Source organism: Tympanuchus pallidicinctus, unplaced genomic scaffold (genome assembly GCF_026119805.1).
Source record: "Tympanuchus pallidicinctus isolate F22 unplaced genomic scaffold, pur_lepc_1.0 scaffold3, whole genome shotgun sequence".
In the NCBI taxonomy this organism is placed as follows: Eukaryota; Metazoa; Chordata; class Aves; order Galliformes; family Phasianidae; genus Tympanuchus; species Tympanuchus pallidicinctus.
The window spans coordinates 95,595,635-95,618,145 of NW_026294747.1; the positions used below are offsets into that span (position 1 = coordinate 95,595,635).

The 22,511-nt window shown below is 40.8% G+C and overlaps 1 protein-coding gene across 2 annotated transcripts in view; it reads left to right on the forward strand.

Annotated features, from left to right (window-relative positions):
• Positions 1 to 21,368: 21,368 nt before the first annotated feature.
• RARB (retinoic acid receptor beta) overlaps positions 21,369 to 22,511 on the forward strand; it is a 318,900-nt gene continuing 317,757 nt past the window's right edge. For both annotated transcript variants that reach the window (XM_052692251.1, XM_052692253.1), the window contains exon 1: positions 21,369 to 21,432. The gene's annotated coding sequence lies outside the window, so the exon portion shown is untranslated. The remainder of the gene's footprint in view (positions 21,433 to 22,511) is intronic.

Consider the following 22,511-nt stretch of genomic DNA (forward strand, 5'->3'; position numbering starts at 1 on the left):
AATTATTAGAGGATCACAACTGGAAGGAAATTCCACATAAAATGGGTTGGTAGGAGAAATAAAGTATAACTACAGATACTGGAAAAGACTGCAAAAGTTGTATTTAGGATACCTGAGAAGTGCGAAGGTAATAAGATCATATTCATTTTCTACAGGCAATGAAAGAAGGACAGACAAGAAAAATTGGTAAAATGGCAAGCTAATACAATAAATAGCTTTTTCACAGGCTCAGATGCACAGCTGAATTACCCCAGCTGATTGAGATACTTTATCTCAGCTGAGCTATGATAACTGACTACATGCATACTTTTCACTCATGGGAAGCATAAAGTAGAATGAGCTAATATGTTCAACCCTTTTTAAGACCTCTGATACAGACTTTCCGCAGGGTAGGGATATGCTTATGGTCATATAATCAGCAGTTCTTTAAGCCATCATAAATCCGCTGTCGGTCCACTTCTAACACACAAGGATACGGGCACACCCAGTTCTGCTGCTTGCTCTCTTCAGAACATGGGGCTTTGCAGCCTCGCTGTTCTTTAGCATAAGCATTGAAAAGGAACATTTTGATCAATGCTTTATAAAAAGAAACCTACTTCATGCATCCAGAGAAAAACAGGTGGAGTGGAATCAAATGTAATGAGTTCTAAACGGAGAGCTCCCTGATGCATAGGCCTTTAACTGCCCTGGAGAGGCAAAATGCTTCTGAGCTTTTCTGCTCGGTAGTCTGTGATGTTGAACACAGTCAAACTAACCCAGGGAGGAGCAAGCTCCAATACGTTCAATGGCACTGGTGCATTCCACATGCACATTGACAGTGACTGTCATCATATCAAACGTAAATCCAGCATCAATATTGCTCTTTTGAAAGGCTACTGGACAAGATGAATTAAATACACTCTGCAGCATTCTTTCTGAATTCACATAATGGGGGAATTTCAAAAACTGTAACAGTGCCTCTGTTACCAAGGATTTGTAACCCATAATTATATTGATACATGTGCCATGCCAGCAACAGCAGTGAAATTCACAGTATTTTTTATGTGAAATGTACTGTTTTATTGCATTAATTCACATTTAATGTGTACACAGTAATAACCATAAAGTATGATAACCAAAGTTATATATTTTCTTCAGAACCTTCATTTAGAGAGCTTTCAAAAGAGTCCAAGGAAATTAAAATATCAGCCAGTTTACCTGCAGGATATAGAGCCAAAGCAGAAAGCACTATAATTTCTTTTACAAGCCGCCCCTTACTCACAAAATGCCCCTACCTCTGACTGATAAAATACAAGAGTCATAATGTTTGCACATATTGTTAAAACTGCTGTGCACAAAACCAAGATTTTAGAACGAAAGAAAAATGCATCACCAGAGTAACCGTGTTACTCATAGCGGGCTGAGGAACGGAGAGATGTAACGAAGGTATGAAATTCAAGAATTCCTTCTCAACAGCATACAGAGATGGCACCCATAAAGCAGGGATGTCACACTCAGAGAACACTGCTCTCCTCAATAGGAAGGAGCTTAAGCAAAAGCATAGGCACTAAATGGAGCCAAAGTCCTGAAATCCATTCTCTTGAGAAGAGAAACAGCAGTAAGAGTGGCTTTGGATGATTTAAAAAGAAAGGATATGATATTTTAATCTTTTATGTAATTCTGCTAGCTGTCAGAGCTATATTACACTAGTACTGATCTAAGCTCAACCACAAACCTATTTTCATTATTAAAAAAAAAGTAGGACTACAATACAGTTTAAGGACTGTACATTCATTAAGCAAAGAAACAAAATCAACCACAGCTTGTCCAGACATTGGACAAAACTTTTGGTAGAAATAGCACAGTAATAAGCACTTCCCTACAGACATAAAATGAATTTTTAGGGATTTCCTTGTCATTTAAATTTAATTGCACATGTAAAAAAAACCAAAGAAGTGAGAAGTTAAATTGTGCAGTAATAATTCAACCTAAGATTTATAGTAGGTGTAGGATCAGGAAGCTAAAGAACAGAATAGATACCACTGGAATTTGAAAGATAAAAGAAACCTTGATAGATTATGATTCATGAGTTGGATGGATTTACTTAAAATGACAGAAGCACACAAAACTTGATGGCAAGAAACAGGCATAATCAGAGCAGGCTTTTATCAGCTTTGGCTTGCCAGAACTTTGTGCCAGTAGCTGTCACAGATCAGAAATAAGAGTTCAGATTTCTCTCTATTGCAACAAAATATTCAGTAGAAACAGTGCCTTTTTGCCTTCCAGTACCTCAGCATTTAAGACTGGCATAAATAGAGGAGCTGACTTGGCATAGAAGTAGAGTAGCTTCCCTCCTGACTGCGAAAAAGACCGCATCTGGTACAAGAAAAGGGTTCCACAGCAACCTCCTTCTAGGTTTTTAGATTTATATCTAAAAAGGTACTTAGCTGTATCAGAGAATCACCTTTACATCACATGAGTGGCCAAGTGTCAGAGACTGTCCCAGAATTAAATATGCATTTCATTCGGAACAATTTCCATGATCTGTTAGTATTCTCAACTTCTGTTATCCCTCTCTCTCTCTCTTTCTCTTTCTCTCTGCTTATCATAACCAGCCCTTAAAAGAGAGATTTAATTTGAAATTTCTCAGATAACTGCCAGGCTCAAAGCTTTTTCTGTGCAGCAGTACGTGGTACTGTGATGTCTGTGATGACTGAATGGGATTTTTGGTAAAATAAGCCAGTCAAGATTTATGTCCATTGGCACAAAACATCAGCAGGAAGCACTTAGTACAAGGCTGTAGGGCAATGACATGGGTAAACTCCTGAGCAGAGCACTGAGATCTCTTCTGCTTTCAGAGCAGACTCTTGATTCTCTTCAGAGTTTGTTAGTCACCCTTGTGTTCAGCTGATTAAATTTGTTAGTAGATGTCTTGCAGATTATATTGACAGCTATTCCTGCTTACATCTTAAAAGGCAAAAGGTTGAAGAGTCTGAGTTGACATGATATGACAAATGGAAAAATTAAATGCACCTCTGTGCAGGACTTACATTCATCTCCTGTTCACCCTTTGGCATTTTGACTGTGCTCGAGACCAGAAGTCGAACGAACGGATGACATTTGATTTTGCTAAGATAGCTGTGTTATTGGTGATTTATAGCTGAATTCCTTCATAAGCACACAAATTAGCAGGGAAGGTGGAAGTTAGCAAGTCCGAAGATTTGTAGAGTTCTTGATTCTCAGTGGTAATTTCATTGAAAAGTGAATCATAGAAGCCATAAATTTAAAACAACTATGAAGGGGGGAAGCAGACGAAATAAAAGATTGTTTGAAAATGACCACACTGAGCACATATCTGCAGCCGGAGCAACAGACACTACCTAAGTGTATCCGCAGATTTAGGACCTGATTCTCATATTACTCCTACTACAGTATAAATCAGATAAACAGATCAATTGAACTTACCAAAGTTAGGTTAAAAATATTGCAGAGTAAACCAAGCTTAGAATTTCAATATCGATATGTATATAGTCAATTTCATACAAAGTTATTGGAGTTTTAGGCAGTAACAGTCAATATTTACGTATATTGCTTTTTTTAATAGACTTTCTATTGCAAATGGTAGCATGTAGACTTTTTGAAAACATGTTCATTTACCTAAACACTGTTAGCTCTGGGCACATTATTTTTAGGTATCAGAAATAACTGGAGTAACTACACTGAGAACAATATATTCCTACACAGAATACTCTAAAATTGTTCACATTTGTTATCCTTCTAGAAAGGGAAAATGACACAGATTTGCCACAGTGACAAAGTATTTAAAGATAAAAGCAACATAAACTGATGAACCAGTGAAAGAAAAACTGAAACGAGTAATTAGTAATTAGGGGTAAAATACTTGTAAGTTACAAGGGAGATCATCTAGAGCATTTTCATGTTAGAGATACAGAAAAAAACATATGCAAACATTAAAAGCGGAAATTAGAAAGAAAAGCACCTGATCCATGCTACTGGGGAGAAAAACTGGGGGTTATATCCAAGCAAACAGAATTGAAAGGAATAAAAGCAGTAGCCACCTAAGTGTAAAGACACCATATGACAGGCCAGAAGGGATTTGAACGAGTAACAGTAAGGACAAGTAACCTATTAATAAAACTTTTCTCAAACACACAGTTACCAGAGAGCCTGACAGAGAGTCAGATGGGACCAATAGTCAATTAAGGTATGAAAGGAACATTCGAGGAAGATGAGGCTATTGCAGGAAAGCTAAATTAATTTATTGCATCAGTGTTCATTACAGAAGAGAATGAGGTTTTGATATCAGTCATTCCTTATGGGAGATAAGGCTGAAGAACTGGCTCAAATTCAAGTGTCAACAGAAAAGGCTTTAGAGCAAATTGACATACAGAACAGTAAGAAATCTCCGGGAACAGATGGTATTCACTGAAGATTTATAACAAATATAAAATTGCTAAACTGCTAACTGTAGTGTCTAACCTATTGCCAGAGGAACAGAAGGTGGGAAATGTGACACCAGTCTTTATGAAGGACTCCAGAGAGCTCTCAGGCCTATAGACAGTAAGTCCGATTTCTGTACAGGCAAAATGGCAAAACTCTGATAAAGGATGAGATTAACAGAGGCCTGGACAAACACAAAATTATTGCATAAAGCAGAATTTCTGCTGGAGGACGATATTCCTTAGAAAGGGAATTGAATGTTTTTTAAACTGTCAAGAAACATGGATTATAGTGACCCCAGTGCTATAAGGTACCTGGATTTCTAAAAGGCTTTTGACACATTTCCTCATTGTAGGCTTCTACAAAATAAATTACCATGAAATTAATGGAGAACTGTTGCCATAGGTTAGTAATGACTTAAAGGCAGATGACAAAGCATAGCTGTAAGTGCAGCTTTCTCAACTAACAGGTTTCCTAAATACCAGTAGTGGGATTTACGCTGTTCACTGTTCACCTGCACTGCCTGGGAGAGAAGCTCCCTGGGATACAAGACAGCAAGAACTTCTAGATCTCACTGGAAAGGACAGTGGAATAAAACGCAAAGAAAATTCAGTATCAGTAAGGTTAGAATAATGCATTTAAAGTAAATCATTCCTAATTGTAAAAATATGGACTCCAAATGAACAAGGCATGTTCTGGATGGCGAGTTGAGGCTACTGGGGCTCATTCTGTAACATCACCAATCAGAGGTTCACAGCTGTAAACTGGAGTGTTAGGACTTAGAAAAGGAACTGAGAAGAAGGAAGAAAATTTCTTAATAAAACTCAGATGTAACAGGTTAAACACTGCAAACAGCTCTGGCGACCCCGTTTCAAAAACCTTTCAGAAGAACTACAGGTAAAGACAGCAATAATCTTGGTCTTGTATACTTAGGAATTAATTGGCAGTATTAGCACTAAAATTTTTGTGCTATACTGTTAGCAGTGTGACTTTAACAGTGAATTGAGGTGTAACTTTGAATCCTGAGTACCTGCCTTTTATCTGCTGCTTTCAACATTTAAATTTATTATGCTCCCAACTGAAGACAGGTTTCATCATGTTTTTACTTTTACTACTCACTCTCATTTCCTCAAAGGTGTTGAGTGAGAAGAGCCCTTCTGAATATCTTTTAGTATCAAATGGGTTCAGCAACTCTTCGATTGAGCGCATACAGTTTGTATGTCTACAAGCCATATAAATGTTTAAAGTAAGTTAAAGAGCTGAAGAGCACTTTGAAAGTTAGAGACTTAGAAAGGCCTGAAACAGGTTACAGGAGCTAATCAGGCAGGAGCTGTATCTACTAACCACAGACATGATGCAACCAGAGATGCCAACACAAGAGAGAGAAGGTACCAATGAATTTGCTGCAACTCCTTGGGACTTAAATGGCTAAGAAACTGTATCTTTCACATTTGGTAATGGTTAATTCCAATGAGCAAGAAACAACATTAGCAAATTTGTTTTCTTATCTGACTCTTATTCCCAAATTCATGTATGATAAATGAGAATTGTTTAGTTTTTGACAATTTGTCTCACAAGTACAGTTTCTCCCTCAGCCCAAGGCTCCTCTCTTAATTTGGCTTCACACAGATTTCTTTGCAGCTTCTCCTTTGTTTGGATCCTCTACTTAAGTTCTGCCTCTGTAAAAAAATAAAAGATACGCTCCAGCTTTTCCTCTATTCAGGGTGGAGATAAGAGGATATAAAGAGAATCCTTAACATTTGTCAAAAACTGTAGAAGTTTTGGCATAACACAGACACAAATGCAGAGGTACAGAGACCACAAATCCCATTAAGGGAATATTGTGAATGCAAGCAAGTAGTCAAAGCCCCTTTCATGCAGCATCTTCCTGAAACAGCTTCAGATCTTGTAGGGTTGTTCTGAAAACAAAAATTTCCTATCACTTCATGTACCTCAAATGAAAGCTATTTGCCTGCTCATGGATTAATTTCTTAATTATAGGCTGACACAACAGACCAAGAAAATTAAGCTGCCTTCCTGAACTATGTCTGCTTTGCAAAGCTGGGATAAATTCTGCCATGTGTCCACAAAAATGATGTGCTCTGTAGTTAAAGGCAGTTGTGGTGGGTGCTGCACAGCAATTAAGAGGAACACGGGCTGGCAGCGCTCATCTCACTTCATACTACTCTGTGAAATGGTGTGCTTCCACTCTAAGGAAGCCTTTTCAAGGCCAGGCTGGATGTGGCTCTGGGCTGCCTGGTCTGGTGGTTGGCACCCCTGCACACGGCAGAGGGGTTGGAACTAGATGATCATTGTGGTCTTTTTTAACCCAGGCCATTCTGTGATTCTGTGATTCATGTAGACTGCCTCTAGAGTCTACTGAGAAGGACAAGCCCTCCATGGGAAGATTAGTCCACTTTTCTTAGATGCAATTTAGGATGGGGTTAATATAAGTTGGTCTCTTTCTCACCTTCTTCTTGGGTACAAGAAGAAGCCTAGATGAGGGTTTTGCATTAGGTGTCTTATTTTCAGACAATTAGATGAGGTAAATCTTATCTCCAATTTAAAAAAACAGCATAGCCCGTATCATGGAAAATGCTGTGAGTAGAGCTGATATGGTTTGGACCTTAGACTCTGGCATTCTCAGATGATTCTAAGTAAAGCATGAATAGTAGTTCTTTGTAAAGAGCAGATGTAACTGTATAGCATAAATGTCGAACACAAACTGAACGGTCTCAAAAGAACAGAAAAAAGGCCGCTGTAAAAAGCAATTCAATTCAGTGAAGAGCCCAGACGTAGCAGTCACAGCGTACTTTAATTCTTTAGTCCAACAGTTACATAAAGGTAACACTACTATGTACCGTATATGCATGATGGTATTCCTTATCTCTTCCTCCTCAAAACTTACTGTAGCATAGCGACTACGTTCTGGCTCTGCAGAAGTTGAACATGAGCGGCTGAAAAAACAGCTGATCCCCCTTATTCTAAATTCTGCCTCTTAGGAACTTTCCCAAAATCTGAAACATGTTTAGCCGATAGGAAATAAACTATGCCACAGTCTGAGGAATTAGTAAAAATCTAACAGCTGAGAGAAGTGCAGGAGCTGCAGCTCATTTTAGCTTATGGGAGAGCAAAAACAATCCTTAATTTCACATCTTCGCTAAGCTTTAGGTTTCAGTGCCAATAAACTGTGAAAATGAGTGCAATGAAGTTGAATTTAAAAATAAACAGTATGCAAAATATGCATAGTGGTGTACCATAAATATAACATCTACTATGAGATTTACACTTCGGAACCATGCACTTGACAAACGTTTTTCATTCTTGCTTGCAATTGATACCCAAGTATGTTTTCTGAATGTATTTTGGTCTAACAGAAGCACAGTGCCATGTCCTATTATGTTCCACATGCAAGCAGTTATAAGATTATATGCCAGCCACCAGCATTGTACAAGTCAAAAGTGATTTACCATAGATACACATGCCTCTTGATGAATATTTCTAAGATTATACAGCTGTTGTTTATCAAGTATCATTTATAAAGCATTACATGACAGTGAGCTATAAAGAATGCATGTGCAAGCTTGTAAAATGAAACATAATGCTTGGTAATTTAAAAAATATATTCATTGTAGATTTAATTGTTGAATAGTTACGTTGATTTATGCCGCACAAATGGAGACTTTATGATTCACAATGACTTAGCAGACAGTGAACTTCCTTGCATCACTAAAATTGGTTTATGGGATTGAGTTGCAAAAAACGTTGTTTGTTCTTAGGGATCAGTCCTGCGTTCTCTGCACTTGAAACTTCGCACTACTCTTGATGATATGTGCTCAGTAAGAACAACACTGGGTTCAATCCCATGAGCAGGGCTAATCCTGGAAGTTTATGAGGTAGGCAGTCACAGACTTGTGTTAAATCAGGTAGTAACTCTAGTCCTGTTTCTGACAGGTCTGTGTGAGAATTTCTTTGGAAAATTATTTTGTAGTTAAAAGTACAACCGACTGATAACCAAACTTTTTTCAGGAACTCACATTCTTAGTTAAATCATTTATAAACAAAAATTTAAATAGCTGGAGAAAATTAATGAAACAAATAATAATTTAGTAATCATGATATATTTGTGCATTATCTGTACTTTGCACTACCAGTTGGACTCCTCAGACTGATAGGAAATCCCAGAACTTCCATACTATGTCAAGGCAAGACACTGCTGATATCAAGCTGACGTACCATGAGCGAAACAGTCCAATCTAGCTGATAGAGCAGGGTTACTCAAGCTTAATGCTCACAAAGCCCTTGAGACAGCATGGCAGCTTTTCCAATCAATTATTTTCTGTCAAAAATATTCTATTTTTGATTATTTTGAATAAGATGTCTACATTTATGAAGGATATCTGATGAAGTCCACTTCCTGACTATTTCTGACATTGCTGTTGGCAGTCCTAGCTGGGAAGTCTACGGTTGTATGGCAATGAAGAACGTCTTCCCCAGCTATTCTGTGAAAAAAACTGATTCAGTAAGTTATCTGTTTCAATGCACAGAAGACTTCAATATCAAAGTCAGCACTCTTTCTAAATGATAAACTCAGTAAATAAAAAGTAAATGTTGTTTCCTTAAAAAATTAAAAAGTGGGTCTGACAAGGGTAATGAGCCAAGAATAATCCAATAATGTGAGATCCCAGGTGAATGTATAAATGGATGCAGTTAATCACGGGGTCTGTCTACCTATTTTCTCATAAGGAAGCAGTAAAAGAAAACCTGTCAGTTTTCTGAACGAGCAAGCAGTAGTCTTGTAAAATGTGCATAACTGCTTGCATGCAGAGAATAGTAAGTATACATTGCATTCATGCATACGCTTTTGTCATATGTTTGCACACCTGGTATTGTAAAAAAAACCCACCATGTTATTCTAAATACTCAAAGTTAATGCACAGTTTTTACTTCCTGAACGCTCGCAATATAACTTTAATGTAAAATATAGCCACGTAAAGAGTGAAATCCTTGAAGCACACAGGGTAGGATTAGCGGAGTTTTCTATTTTCTCAGTTTGTAATCTATGTGCTTTTGGCATTTTGTTTCAAATATGAGGAATTCTTCCTACAGAATCTGTGTGGATCTTTCTTTTGCATAACTTTTGGAAGACTGGATGTGTATTTACGCTCAGACATTTGAAAAATACCAGAACTCTGCAACAGGATTTTCCTATAAATGTGTTAAATGATGAAAATTTGGCTCACATCTCACAGGAGAATGTTGAATAGAAGAATAAGAAGTCCAGGAATTCAATTATTATGATAGTCCAATTAACCTCTATTGAACAGATGTAGAAATTATATCTAATTATACATGTAGCTGTGACTTCAGACACGGACCTCTGCCCACCAAGGACTAATCTAAGATCACAGAATTCATTTCACTTCAGACCTTTGCTCTCTGAAATGAGTACTATGGTAAGTGATTTCACCATTAAATATCCCTCTAGCATCATAATCTCTCTAAAAGTCTGCTCAGTGCTCCATTTTGTAGTAAGAAACTTAATGCAAAATCCCCAAGTGTTATTGCAGAAATTCTAAAGGAAAGGTCACAACATACAGGTCTTTTTAACACGTGCTTTGCTGAGTATTGCTGTGAACCTACCTCATTGTGGCCCCACAGACTTAGACCACAATACGTGAATTTGTACCTCAAACTCTAACACGCCTTATCTGGTTGATGAGAAAAAGTTTTAAATATATTCCTTAGCATGAAGGCCTAGGCTACAGCTGTATCCTGAGAATTTATACATGCTAGGAGATTTCTCCCTAAAAAATGGGACTTTCTCTCAGCAGAAAGTATATTTCTTTAAGGTTCAGCAAGTTTCCTAATTTATAGCATCCTTTTCTTTGCACAGCCATAACAAAGCCTTGTCATCAGTTAGGCAACCACAAATACAAAATCTGCACTAATATATTCTAAGAAAATATGGCCTCCACTGTCTGTGCAATGTCATCCTTACTGTGCTCCTATTAAGACCACAGAAGAAAAAGTGAGCACAGAGATTAAAGAAAGGTTCTTTCTCCCATAAACATTTACCCTCACCACCATCATAAATATATTAATTGTGTACCTACTGCACCTACTTTTCTCATGCTAGCATCACTTTTTCTATTCTTCCATGATATTTCTTTCTCTTTCCTTCTATTGTTGAGATTGTCTGCTCTGATCTTCTTGCTTTCTCCACAGCTACTTTTAGGAATACCCTCATTTTCTCACAGCAGCCGATTTCCAGAGGGAGTCTGTGGGCTGATATCCGGGGAGAATACCCTGAAATATTCAGCATTATCTTCTAAGAAATACATTAATTGCTTTGTCCTAACTTTTTGGATCCTTGTTGTTGTGGAAAACCTTCTGTCATATACCTAGATTCTTTGTCAGGCGCTCTCTCACAACAGCATCTACTTTTTCTTCCTGGAACTCTGGCAAATGGCCCTGCCATAGCACATTCCCATAGAAATTACAAAAGGAATGGAAATAATCTTTTTCTTCTTTTTTTTTTCTTCCTGGATCTGTGCATTTTGGATTTCCCACAGTTTATCATTCAGTTGCTGCTGTCCATAGTTTTTCTGCCTTTGAAGTTTCTTGCTTATTTTGGTTTCTTTTGGTAAGTACAATCTACCTTAGACAAGGAAACCAACAAGCAAAATGGAGTGGAAGAGATGGGGAGTCAGACGCTCTTCTGTGATAATGCTGTGTCTATACAGGATCTCAAAGGTCACAGTAGAATGCCTTCTTCCTTATCGTTGCCAGTACTTTACTGGTGGAAGAATCCAGTCTCACTGGTAAAGTAAGCTACTATTAACGAGACTTAGTGTTTATCTTGAACTAAAGAAAGGACAGCCTAAGTACACTGCCTACATTTACACCACTGGAGTAGAGTTATGGGAAAATTAATATTCTTCTATAATTAATACAAAAGTGAAATCTCATCCAGTCTTTTTTGTTGTGTGGTCATTTTAATGAGCTAGTGTTGACCAGACCGTTTTCTTTTTTTATATGTGATTGCACTCAAAACCTTACTTATGTTCACTGCAGGATAATAAACTAGTGGAAAGCCAAGCAATTCCAGTTTTTGAACATTGGGAAGTATTTAATGTAATTAGAGCTTCTTTTAGAACAATAAACAGCTTGGAAATATGGGAAAACTGCAGAGTGGATAACTACTTGAATACTGCTGCTATGATTGTTTTTCCCATAATGTATCTCTTTTAAATAACGAAACTTCGTTATTGGCATGATAATCTAGTAAGACATTAAACTTCAAGCCTGTTAACAGCAAGGATATTGTCTCATACTATACATAAGCTACAGTTTATGCACTGTGTTTTGTAATTTACAATTATTGTCTTCTATTGTCTTCAAGCAATTACATTTACAGTAAGCAGGTTGTAACAACTGTACTAAGGCCGCTTTGCTTCCTACAAGCTTGTGTCCTACATCTTCTCCAAAATCACCCTCTCTGGCTAGGTGTCCTCTTACACAAACTCTTTTGTCACTGTACCAGGAGTTGTCTCTCCTTGCATTTACTGCCTTCAACCATAACATCCTCTTATTCTTTTCATATCATTAGCTCATTCCCTACAAAACCTCCATGATATATCTACTAGAGCATCAGCTCCCTCCTGTGCTTCGCTTGTACACTTTTGTTTATGCTGCCAAGTGAAGTAGAGCCTGTGAAGGGCTGGCTGGTATTTGCTGGATGTCTTGGCTAGGCATTGGGCACATGTGCCACCAAACAGCAGTTCTCACGTGGGCTGGCTTCCCAAACCCTAGCAGCAGCCTCTAGGCATGAAGCTCGTAAAACTTCTAACAACCTCTGTCTTTGGCATGTCTAACAAATTTCATTTAAGTTGGCCAACAGATTCAAAAATTAATAAGGAAGGAGTGTTGGCAAAAAGGTAGTGCGGCCGTGTCAGATTTGTACATGGAGAAAACTCAGCTAAAAGTGACTAAAAGTCACTTTCAAGACTGTGAATTAAGATGTGAAGCTTCAAAAGAAAAGGAGAAGGTGGGAGGGGGGGGGGGGGGTTTGCTGCTAAAGATGTGATGAAAACTTAAATATCCAATGTGGTCAAGATCTGTTCCCCAGAAGATTCATGACTGCTTTATAGCCTGCCTTCTTGCCTGGAAATCTAGGATATAAACTTCTGAAATCTCACCTTTTTTTTTTTTTCTCCTCATATTGCTGAGGAATTCTAAAGACATTTTCTCTGGTGTAGAATAAATCTAAATGGAGAAGACAATTACTACTAAATGAACAAAGACACTTTCCATTAATTTGTAAATGTAAAAATACAAGACAGTAGAGTTGCCTTGAGCTCTTACAGTCCTGAAGTTTTGGTCGGCTGAACATGCCGCGCACTTTGTGGCTGTTGAACTAACACACTGTAGGAAGGCAGATAAATTGCTAGTTGCACAGTCCAGAACTTCCAAACATAAAGGGAGAAATATTCAAATAACTTGTCTGTACACACTATCATGTTTGAATCTCCTTGCGAACAGATTCTCTCTTTCTCAGTCAAACACACAAACGTTTTATGCAGACACATCGGTTACTGTTGCAGTTGGACTTTTTGAGGACAAATGCATATCATAAAGCAATTTTTATACATGGCACTTTTACTAGCATAGTCAAGGCAGAGGCCTAGGATTGAGTAAGCGTGAAAATGGAGGTGCCTTCTTATTCAGAATGGTGCTCGCTCATCCTTGGCCAGGGTTGAACGAAGCAGGCTCAGAGAAGCATGCACTGCTGATAGTATTGAAACTGCCTATGGATAAACAAAGGATTTTTGTTTCCAGATGTTTGCTACCCAGCAGAGTCCATATGAGTGGAAAATGTCATCATGGTGTGTCATTTGTGCTGCTGCCGCAAGCCTCCAAGATGTTACAGTATTTCCTCAAGTCTTAGAGTAACACAACCATTATGCTCTACAATCTCTATCACAACTGTATTGCAGAAGCTGCTGCACTGTAAACTTGACACTCTGAGGGCAAGCAAGTCATACTTAAATGGGACAGAAAATAACCTTTGAAAAAACATGAGAGCAATGAAAATTGTCCATGATTCATTACATACAAGAATAATAAATAATAAATTCCTTGAAAATATTCCAAGGCCAAAGACCAGTCAGGTCAGGACCTTCCTGTGCTATGGGCTGTAAAAGCATTTAGCAGATGACTGTTCTTTCCCAAAGAGTAGGACTTAAGTAAATGAACCAGTCAGTCCAGAGAAAAAGAGGGACATAATGCCACTGAAGGAGGCAGATTAATGAGAAATAATAACCAACTTCTAACACAAATAGTTCTTAACAACATTATTCTTTGGGTACTTGAATGCCAAGTACTGCAAGTTCATGCTTGTGCTTGGAACTTGTCAGGGAAACAAGTTTCAGACTCATTCTGTGAGCATACTGAAACAAAAGAAGAAAATAAATAAATAAAAATAATCTCATATGTACAGACTATTCCAAAAAGTATTTTCCATGTTTACAAAAAACTATTTAAACGATTTATACAAAACTTAACTTTGGTCATAAATGCCAGTTATACCACATTACAAATGGCCATAAAGCGAGAAGGCTGGTCTTAACGTGTTGTATATTCCTTTTTTTTTTTTTTTTTTCATTTTAATTTAAATGGCGCCCTAATGATTGCACTATTTGCATTCACCTTATTTTGATTCTTTTTCCATGGATGAGGTATCGATTTTTATCTTAATCAATGGCAAGCCATGGCACAAAACAATAATAAGCACTAAAAGGAAACAGCTGAATAATGTTCATCTAAAATCGAAATGTGAGTTAAATAGGGCGATGACAAAAGCTAGCAGGGAAGCAGATGTTCAGGTTAAAATGAGAGCATGACTGATGAGAGCTACCCAGAACGGAAGAGGGAGCTCCCTGCACAGCCCTGGGCCATGGCCAAGGGTGGGAAGGGCTGGGGAAGGTGGGATGTTGCTCTTAGTGGTGCACATGCCTTCCTCTTCGCTCTAATTGCTCATGGTGATTCAGTACCATAGCAGGGACACTGTAGTCAGACACGAGCAATGGATGGAATTCCATAATGCTTGCCAGCTCTAGCTGTCAGAGGGGGACCTTCTTGAGTTAAGAGGACACGTTTCACGCACGCCTGTTTCTTACAGTATTTGCACAGACACCTAGCACTCTTGAAAAAGTCTTAAAACATAAATAATAAATACTGACTGTAGTTATGACAATCAAGAATGCAGACTGAAAGCTTGACATAAAACACTGATTTTAATTAGAAGACTCTAAGTGACTTCTTTGTGTGGCAAGAAACAGTGGCAACCTGATTCTGCAAAGATCCTTGAAGTAACTGTTAACCCTATACATCACTCCTTCTTATTTTAATAAGCTGTTCCATGTGACTAAGAAAGCAGTCAAAGGTTAACAGAGATAAATAGCTGCGTTTTATCCTTCACATATAAACAATTATGTCTAAGATCTCAATTACAGAAGCCCTGGTGGTCTTGTTTGTTTGATTACTTGTTTATACTGCTTACAAGATAATTATCTCCAAACAAGCATAAAAGAATGACATACTTGAGTCAGTGTGATCCTCTCAAAAGGTGTTCAGAATGCACTTAGTTGCTCAATGTACATTTGGGACCAAGTTAGAGACATTAAAGGGTTGAATCAAGTGCCATGACATAGGTGTTGATTGCCATATGAGATGCCCTAGGGTATCTTGCCAAAACACCAACTACCACTCCAAGGACTAGGATCCTATGTGTTCAGCACATGAATCATGCCCCTCATTCAGCACCGTCTGCAGGACTGCTTACAAATCTGAAGCAGATCTTCTGATGAAACAATAATTTGCAGCAGCAGTAGAGCTACGGCATTTTTATCAGTTAAGAATCTGCCTAATCTTTTCTCCAATTAATACCACCCACATACAGCTTATCCAAGCATTTATTATGACAGGAGAATATAGGCCACTCTTAACTCTATTACAAAAAATACTTGCTGTTGCTCTGTAAGGTCCTGGGGAAGGTAAGTGCCCTATATGCAAACATGCTGCAATCAACTTGTAGAAAGACTGTAAAATGTATTTGTCGCCAAAAATATCCTTAAACATTGTACTCCATCTTGTCCACTTCAGGAGTTAGGCTACACAAATGCCATTTCATGAGCGATTGCAGGACCAAATACCTGTCCTAGAGGCAAAATGTATGCTGAAACATTGCAAATTTGAACTTCTACATGTGCTGGTACTCATCCTTTATATTCAACTTTCCATTATTTACTGTAGCATAATTTCACTTTCCTGTTAATCTCTTAGGTGGACAAATTCTTTTATTTTTTTCTTCTCCTGATATCTTCTGCTTGGGATGCTCTCATCTGACCTGTATTTCAGTCCACCTTCTGAAATACTGTCCCAGGTCACTGACATAAAAGCCTTCTGCATTTGCAAACTGTGCAGGTGTAGAGGTTCTTACAATTTTTTTTTTATAAATATGAAAGGTTCTCAGGATGCATTAACCCAAAAATAACTTTGTCAGAACAGTATTGGATTGTTGAGGGCTGAATGGTATAGTACAACCAGATGACGCAGACACCTTCGTAACACGGACTTGTTGTGCTTCTCTGATCAGAACTCTGAACATAGATCACCAGTGTGAATGCAGTACATCCCTCCCATTATTTGCAGGACAGACACTAGTTCCTGCTTGTCTGCAGATGTCTAAAGCTTTGACTTATAGCACCCATTCAGGTTCCACCACCAGAGCACACAACTTGTGAGGCCAAACTGCAGTGTTTCAGCAATGTGCATGCTGCTGCAAACTATCAGCAGAACTTACATTTACTCATTATTTCTGGTAATGTCTTTTTGGTAAGCCTTCCAAAATCAGCAGGCATTATAATGCATGTGCTCTGTAGATTCCATACTCACCATGATCAGCCCTAAGGACCTCTTCAAGAATGAAATAATATGGTATATGGTTCTATGAAATACTCCACTTTTATAGTCCAGTACTCTGGTTCTCCATCACTTAATCTGTGACTCCCAAGCAGCACTGGACTGTGCCTACTAGGTGCATCAATGCCTCCAAGAAGAGACCTAGCAGAAATCTTGGAGGATTTACATTATTAGAAATGTACAAGACAAATCCAGAAACGTAACCACAGCTTGATTTAGACATAACTTGTATTTTTGTTCTTTCCCTGTGCAAACCAAATTTCTCCTTATAAGCTAAGTCCACAGTCTGTTAGCTGGATTTCCTATTTGCCTCCACATTAGCATGAAGTTTTCTGCTTTATACATTAAGTTTCCAGCTCATTATCACAAATTATATGTCAGGGTGATGTGATTCCTTACAAATGAGCATTGCCTTCTGCAATTTTACCTCTCAACTCCTTAAAGACGTTTATAGCCTCTTATACTCCCATCAAACAGTCCACCTATGTTCTTTATATTGTTTTATCATTACACTTGCTACCCTAATACTCCCTACCAATCCATCATGGGGACTATCTTGTGGAGTGCTTCTTTAAAAATGATGCACCTAATTATCTCCTCCAATCTTCTCATTATCACTGAGGAAAACTCTCAGGTAACAAATGGCTTAGTTGTTCAAACTCCTTCCTTATCTTTTATGCACGCTCTTGTTAAGTCATTACCTGTTGCAGTAGAGGTGGTTTTAAAATATCAACTATCATGGTTGGATTTTTCACCAGCTTCTTTCCATTCTTTTATTGTGCATTCAGAAGTCATGGCACCCATACGTTGCTTAGTACAATTCCCAGTGAGATAATAGGAGACCATTTGATAGGCAGAAACCTGAAGGAGTCCCATCTGCAGACAATTTTATAATCTCGGGTGCCATCATCATTTATTATTGCATGATGGTCTGATTGCACCACTGCTTTATTTCTCATCTCCAAAGATGCACTGTCATCTCCACTACCTAGCAAGCATAGCAGAGACAAAATTCATATTCTAAACTCTACACATAGAATCCACATTCCCTCTTAAGGAATCTTTGTAGAACAATATGAATATTGCTAGGGACTGAGTTTCTATTATTAATACTTGGGGATTCATATCGTGTTCTTAGGAGAGTGTTGGCTGTTACATCTAATGTTCATTTAGGTGTGGAGAAATCCCCCCAAGCACAGTAGGATTCTGAATTTCTCTTGACTTGTCTAATGTTTCAAATCCTGCAGGACATTTTTTTTTTTTCCAGCACGTGATGCTTTTCATTAAGGAAAGTCATTTTTGATTCTGAGTTTCAAGCATTTCGCATTTTTATACGAGCTCATGTCTGCAAACAATACAATAATAGATAACCAGGAGGCTCTTTGTGTCAGTTTGTTTTAATAGCTGTTGATGTGGGCCCTAGTGGATCAGCACATCCTATTTTCCCCATTAAGGCTTCCTTCTGCATAGGCAAATTTGAATCAGATAGAAATTATTGCCTCCAAATAACCAAGAAATGTTATCGAGAATGGGATCCTCCTGGGAATCAGCATCTCTCTGTCCTCTTAGGTCTACAGCAAGTAACTTGGACATGAGACTCCTTTAAGTTTTTATTCAGTTCAGCAGTCTCTCCAAGTGTATGTCTGTATGTGAGGCTGGCAATTAAAAGCTGCTACTTTTGAAAGACCCTAATTTCTTCTTTCAAGTTTGCAAATATACAGATAAAAGCATTGTAGGCTTATCCACCATTTTACTGACCTTCACCAGCAGACTATAAAATTATCTGTATTAAATTGCCCATCAACTGGCTTTTCATAAGAGCTTTGCTCATTGTTGACACAGTTTCCTCTTTGTTGCCAAATTCATACTGGTGCAAAAGTCATGAAGGAATCTCCTGAACAAAAAGTAAGGAAAGTGAAGTTCACCTCCTTAATGTACACGAGTACAAACTTTCCTTTCTATATCAAGAGACTGCACAAATGGTTTCAAAGCTGCATCTGATCACAGAACTCAGCACAGCCTTTGCTGTGTCAGAAACATTTCTTTGGTCCAGAGCATTTTGAAATGCTTTGTTTTGACCATTTTTTTTTCAGTCCCAGGTGACTTTTCTAAAAATAAAACTGGGCTGTATGCCTGGAAATTGGCTAATGGTAGAGAAACTGATAAATAGAATTTGACCAGAAAATTCACTTTCAACACTCACCTCGCTCTATTTTCTTTCTTCTTTACAGTTTAAAGTAGGAGTTTGACTGATCTTTCATGAAGTATAGGGAAAACAGGAGAATTTTGAATAGAATTTATATAAAGTATTCAATCCTCTCCTGTGAGGACTTAACAAGCATAGTCATTTCACTTGAAGATGGGAAGCAAGTATGAAAGGATTATAGAGTTCTTTGGATGATTTAAGGAAGTTTGCCCTACTTAACAGGATAGTTAGCCTTTCTGCTACTTGAACTGGAGGACAGAGAGAGAAAAAAATGGGAAAAAAAAGTACCCAATGATCCTTAGGAAGCCACTAAGAAATTGATAAAATGCTCCAGAGGTTCCTCTAAGATTTGAAAGAAAGCAAACTTCTGAAAAAAATAAGGCCCCAAGAGGAAATCTCTTATGTCAGTCCACATGACAGCAGCATTGATGTCAGACTCCTCTGACACCTAACTTCTTAATGGAAGGGGAAGAAAATTATGGAATGAGAAAATCAAAATATATGTTTTTCTTGAGTATGCTAAGGTATAGAATCAACATGAGAGAGCACTATCACTGTACATGCCCAGCTCGTACTTACCATTTCTGTTGTAGCCCTGTAGACCAAAGTGAAAGGAGCTGTGCTGGCCAACATGCTGCTTGTGGGCAACAGGGTTCACCCCACGGCACTCCTGACATCACCTCCTGGTAGTTCACCTTGCAGGACCTCTGTGTCCTGAGCTCCACCTCCATCCTTACCTCAGGACCATGAGGAAGAATGGCCTTCTAGGATTGCCCCAAATCAGTTTGAAGGGCCAGTGTCGAAGCCAACCTCCCATGTGATTAATGGACGAACTGACCTCCTGACCTTCAGAAAGACATTCAGGAGAGTGGCATCCAGGGAGGAGGAGCCCACTGTGGGCAGCTTAGGTTGTCTGGCTTTGTCAAGGCATGGCACCCTTGCCGTGAAAAAAGGAATGTGGGAAAGATAGCTGTCGGCATTTTAAATAAGAAAAGAGAACGGTGTCTAAGCTTTGAAAACTGATTAAGCAAGTAGAACACAGAGCTGAGTCACTCTGTATTTGTCTCTGCCTGTGAATACGCACATATATAGATATATATTTTTGTGAGCATGTGCGTGTGTTTGAGTGAGGATATGCAAAAACAGAGGCATACGGTTCCAAAAGCCACTGCAATAAGGACTTGTGAGCTGAAGCTGTCACATCATATGAAACAGACCCAGAGAACACGTGAAGGCGCAGTCATAGATATTTTAAAACTTCTCTTCAGCATTTCGCTCACATTTGGTAGCATTTAAACATGATATCCTTTATAGTTGTTGTGTTTTTTTTTTTTTTCCTGAAATCACTGCTACCCTTTTGAAGCAGTGCTTGATGAAAATGCAATAATTCTTGGCTAAAAAAAGATTTTTTTTTATCTCCAAAAGTCATATAATTCGGCTTTGCACAGTGAAAAAAAAATGCTGATGTTTTTTTCTGAATAAAAGAAGGATTAGGAAGATTAAAATGCGCACCAGTGGACTTTCTGAAGAAGGCTCGAGTATGACAGACCCTGCTGCACAGCTCTGCCTCGCGGATCATAGCCGACTCTATTCTTGTCTTCACTTAGCAGTAGTTCAGAGATGCCAGTTCCAGGTCCCCCGTATTGAGTTTTTTGTAAGACTGCAGTAAAAAGGACATTGGAAACAGAATGCTACCGAGTGAATGATCAAATTTTATGTTAATTATTTATTTTTGTTATTACAGCCAGATGTTGCCTCGGGAAGTGGAAACAAGAAGTCAGGATCTGACAGCTTAATAATTAGATTGGGAAAGTTGGCAGGCCTCCCGCGACTTCCTCTCGTATGCCACATCTCCAAATGAACACGAGAGGTACCTCAGCCGTGCTCCTTCCGAACCAGCTCATCCATTACCGTGTTATGATTTTCTATCGAGGCAGGAGCAATGCACAGGGCCTATTATACAAGCTACATAAAGTTAAAAAAGCATTAGGAATGAAATGTTCAGCGCAGCTTTTTACCAACATTTCTACACAAGACTGCCTAATGCTGACGTGCGTTTACTGCTCTTAATAATGTTTACACAATTCTTCCTCCAGCTCCTTATAGCTGTCACAGTTCTGAGCGGTGCACTCCAGCCCATGTTAGTCTCCACAAGACTTTGCAGTCCCTTCACGAGATGAGCTGCAGCCACACGGAGGCAGAAGGTCCCAGCAGCACAGCCCGGCCCGACACCTTTTCCCCCCCTCTGGGGATTCCTTCCACAACCGAACGGTCCTCACTGCAGGCCCGGCTGCCTGACTAAGCGCGGAGTTGTGCGGAGCGGCATCAAGGTGGGAGGAGAAGGAACGCCAGCCCTGAAGGTGTCTGTGCTGTGGCCGCGGCTGCTTGCAAGACTGGGATGGGAGAGTGCTGAGGGAGAAACTTTGTCCAGGAGCTGCAGGCAGAGCAGTAAGAACACTAAGTGTGGCGGCAGAAGCAGCTGTGGTGTGGGGACTGTGGGAAGGGGCAAAGCCAGCGTTGCCCTTTCCCCGGGTTGGGCCGCGTGGGGGTACAACGAGGTCTGTGGCTCGGTGGGGCCGCGCATCGTCCCGGACCCTCGAGGGGGCAAAATGGCGGCGGGCCCCTTTTCCCGCGGCGCCCCCCGCCCTCCGCGCGCGGCAAGGGGGCGCGCGAGCCCCCGGCGGCCCCGCCAGGGGGCGGGCCGGGGCGGGGCGGGGCGGGGCGGGGCGGGGGGGCCGAGGCTGCCGCCGCCGCTGCCGGCTACACTGGTGGGGCGGCGGCGGGATCGGGCGGCCGCGGAGGTAACGGGGGGCCGGCGGCTCGGAGCGGCTCGCGTCCTGCCGCGGGGGGAGCGGGGCGCGGCGCGGCGCGTAGCGTGGCTGTGCGTCCTGCGCGCAGTGGGAAGTTGGCTGCGGGCGCGCGGCTGTGGTGCCCCGCTGGCGGCTGTAAGTCAGCGCGAGCGCCGCGGTGCTCCGCTCCGCCCGTCCGCCCGCAGACAAAAGCGCGGCCGGGGCGTCCTCGGAGCGGTGCTGTAGCGTGGAGCCGGGAGTGGGAAGCGCTGAACTGCGCTCGGGACTCCGACGGGGCAGAGCGTGGGGAGGAACACCTCTGTGCTGCTCGTGTCCGCCTCCGGTACCGTCGCTCTCCGGCGCTGCGCGCGCGGCGACTTATTTCGGTGGGCAGACATTTGATTTGTTCAAAAAGCGGCTCCGTCTCGGTGGCATTCGCCGCGAAAGTGACCGGAGCGCCACGGGAGCATCCCGAGGTGCGCGCCGTGCCGCCCGCAGCCCGTTGCCACCTCTCTCCCGGGTCCCAGGGGGCGGGTGCCGGTGTGCGGTGCCGGTGTGCTGCATCGCGGAGCGGGCTTCGGGTCTGCGGCGGAGTTGCGCTGGTTCGCGCCGCGGTGAGGTTCGGCCTTTGGCTGAGGTGTGCTTCAGCGCGTTTTAGAAAGGTGCCCGCAGAACGTGAAGTACACGAGGCAACTTGGGGGAAGCGCGTGTGATGCTGAAAGCAGTTTCCCTTCGCGTTTGAAGAGAGGCAGAAATAATAGCCCAGATGCTGAGAAGAAAATATTTAGCTGTGCGACGCAAAATCTTGCTGTTTGAGCGGTGCCCGCCAGGGCAGCGCAGCAGCAGCCCGCAGACAGAACCCGCCGCGGGTTCCCGTGCGCCGTGCGGGGCTCCGGGCGCCGTGCTGCCGGGAGGGGCGCGCGTGGCGGGCGGGGCTGCGGGGCAGCGGGGACGGCGCCGTGAGACCTGGAGGCAACGGCCGCTGCGTGGGCATCGCTAACGGTTCTGGTTGTGTCATTTGGGGCGAGCTGAGGGAAATACAGAAGAAAGAAAAAAGTTGCTTGTAAGAGCGCGGCGTTTCTTGTTTTCTT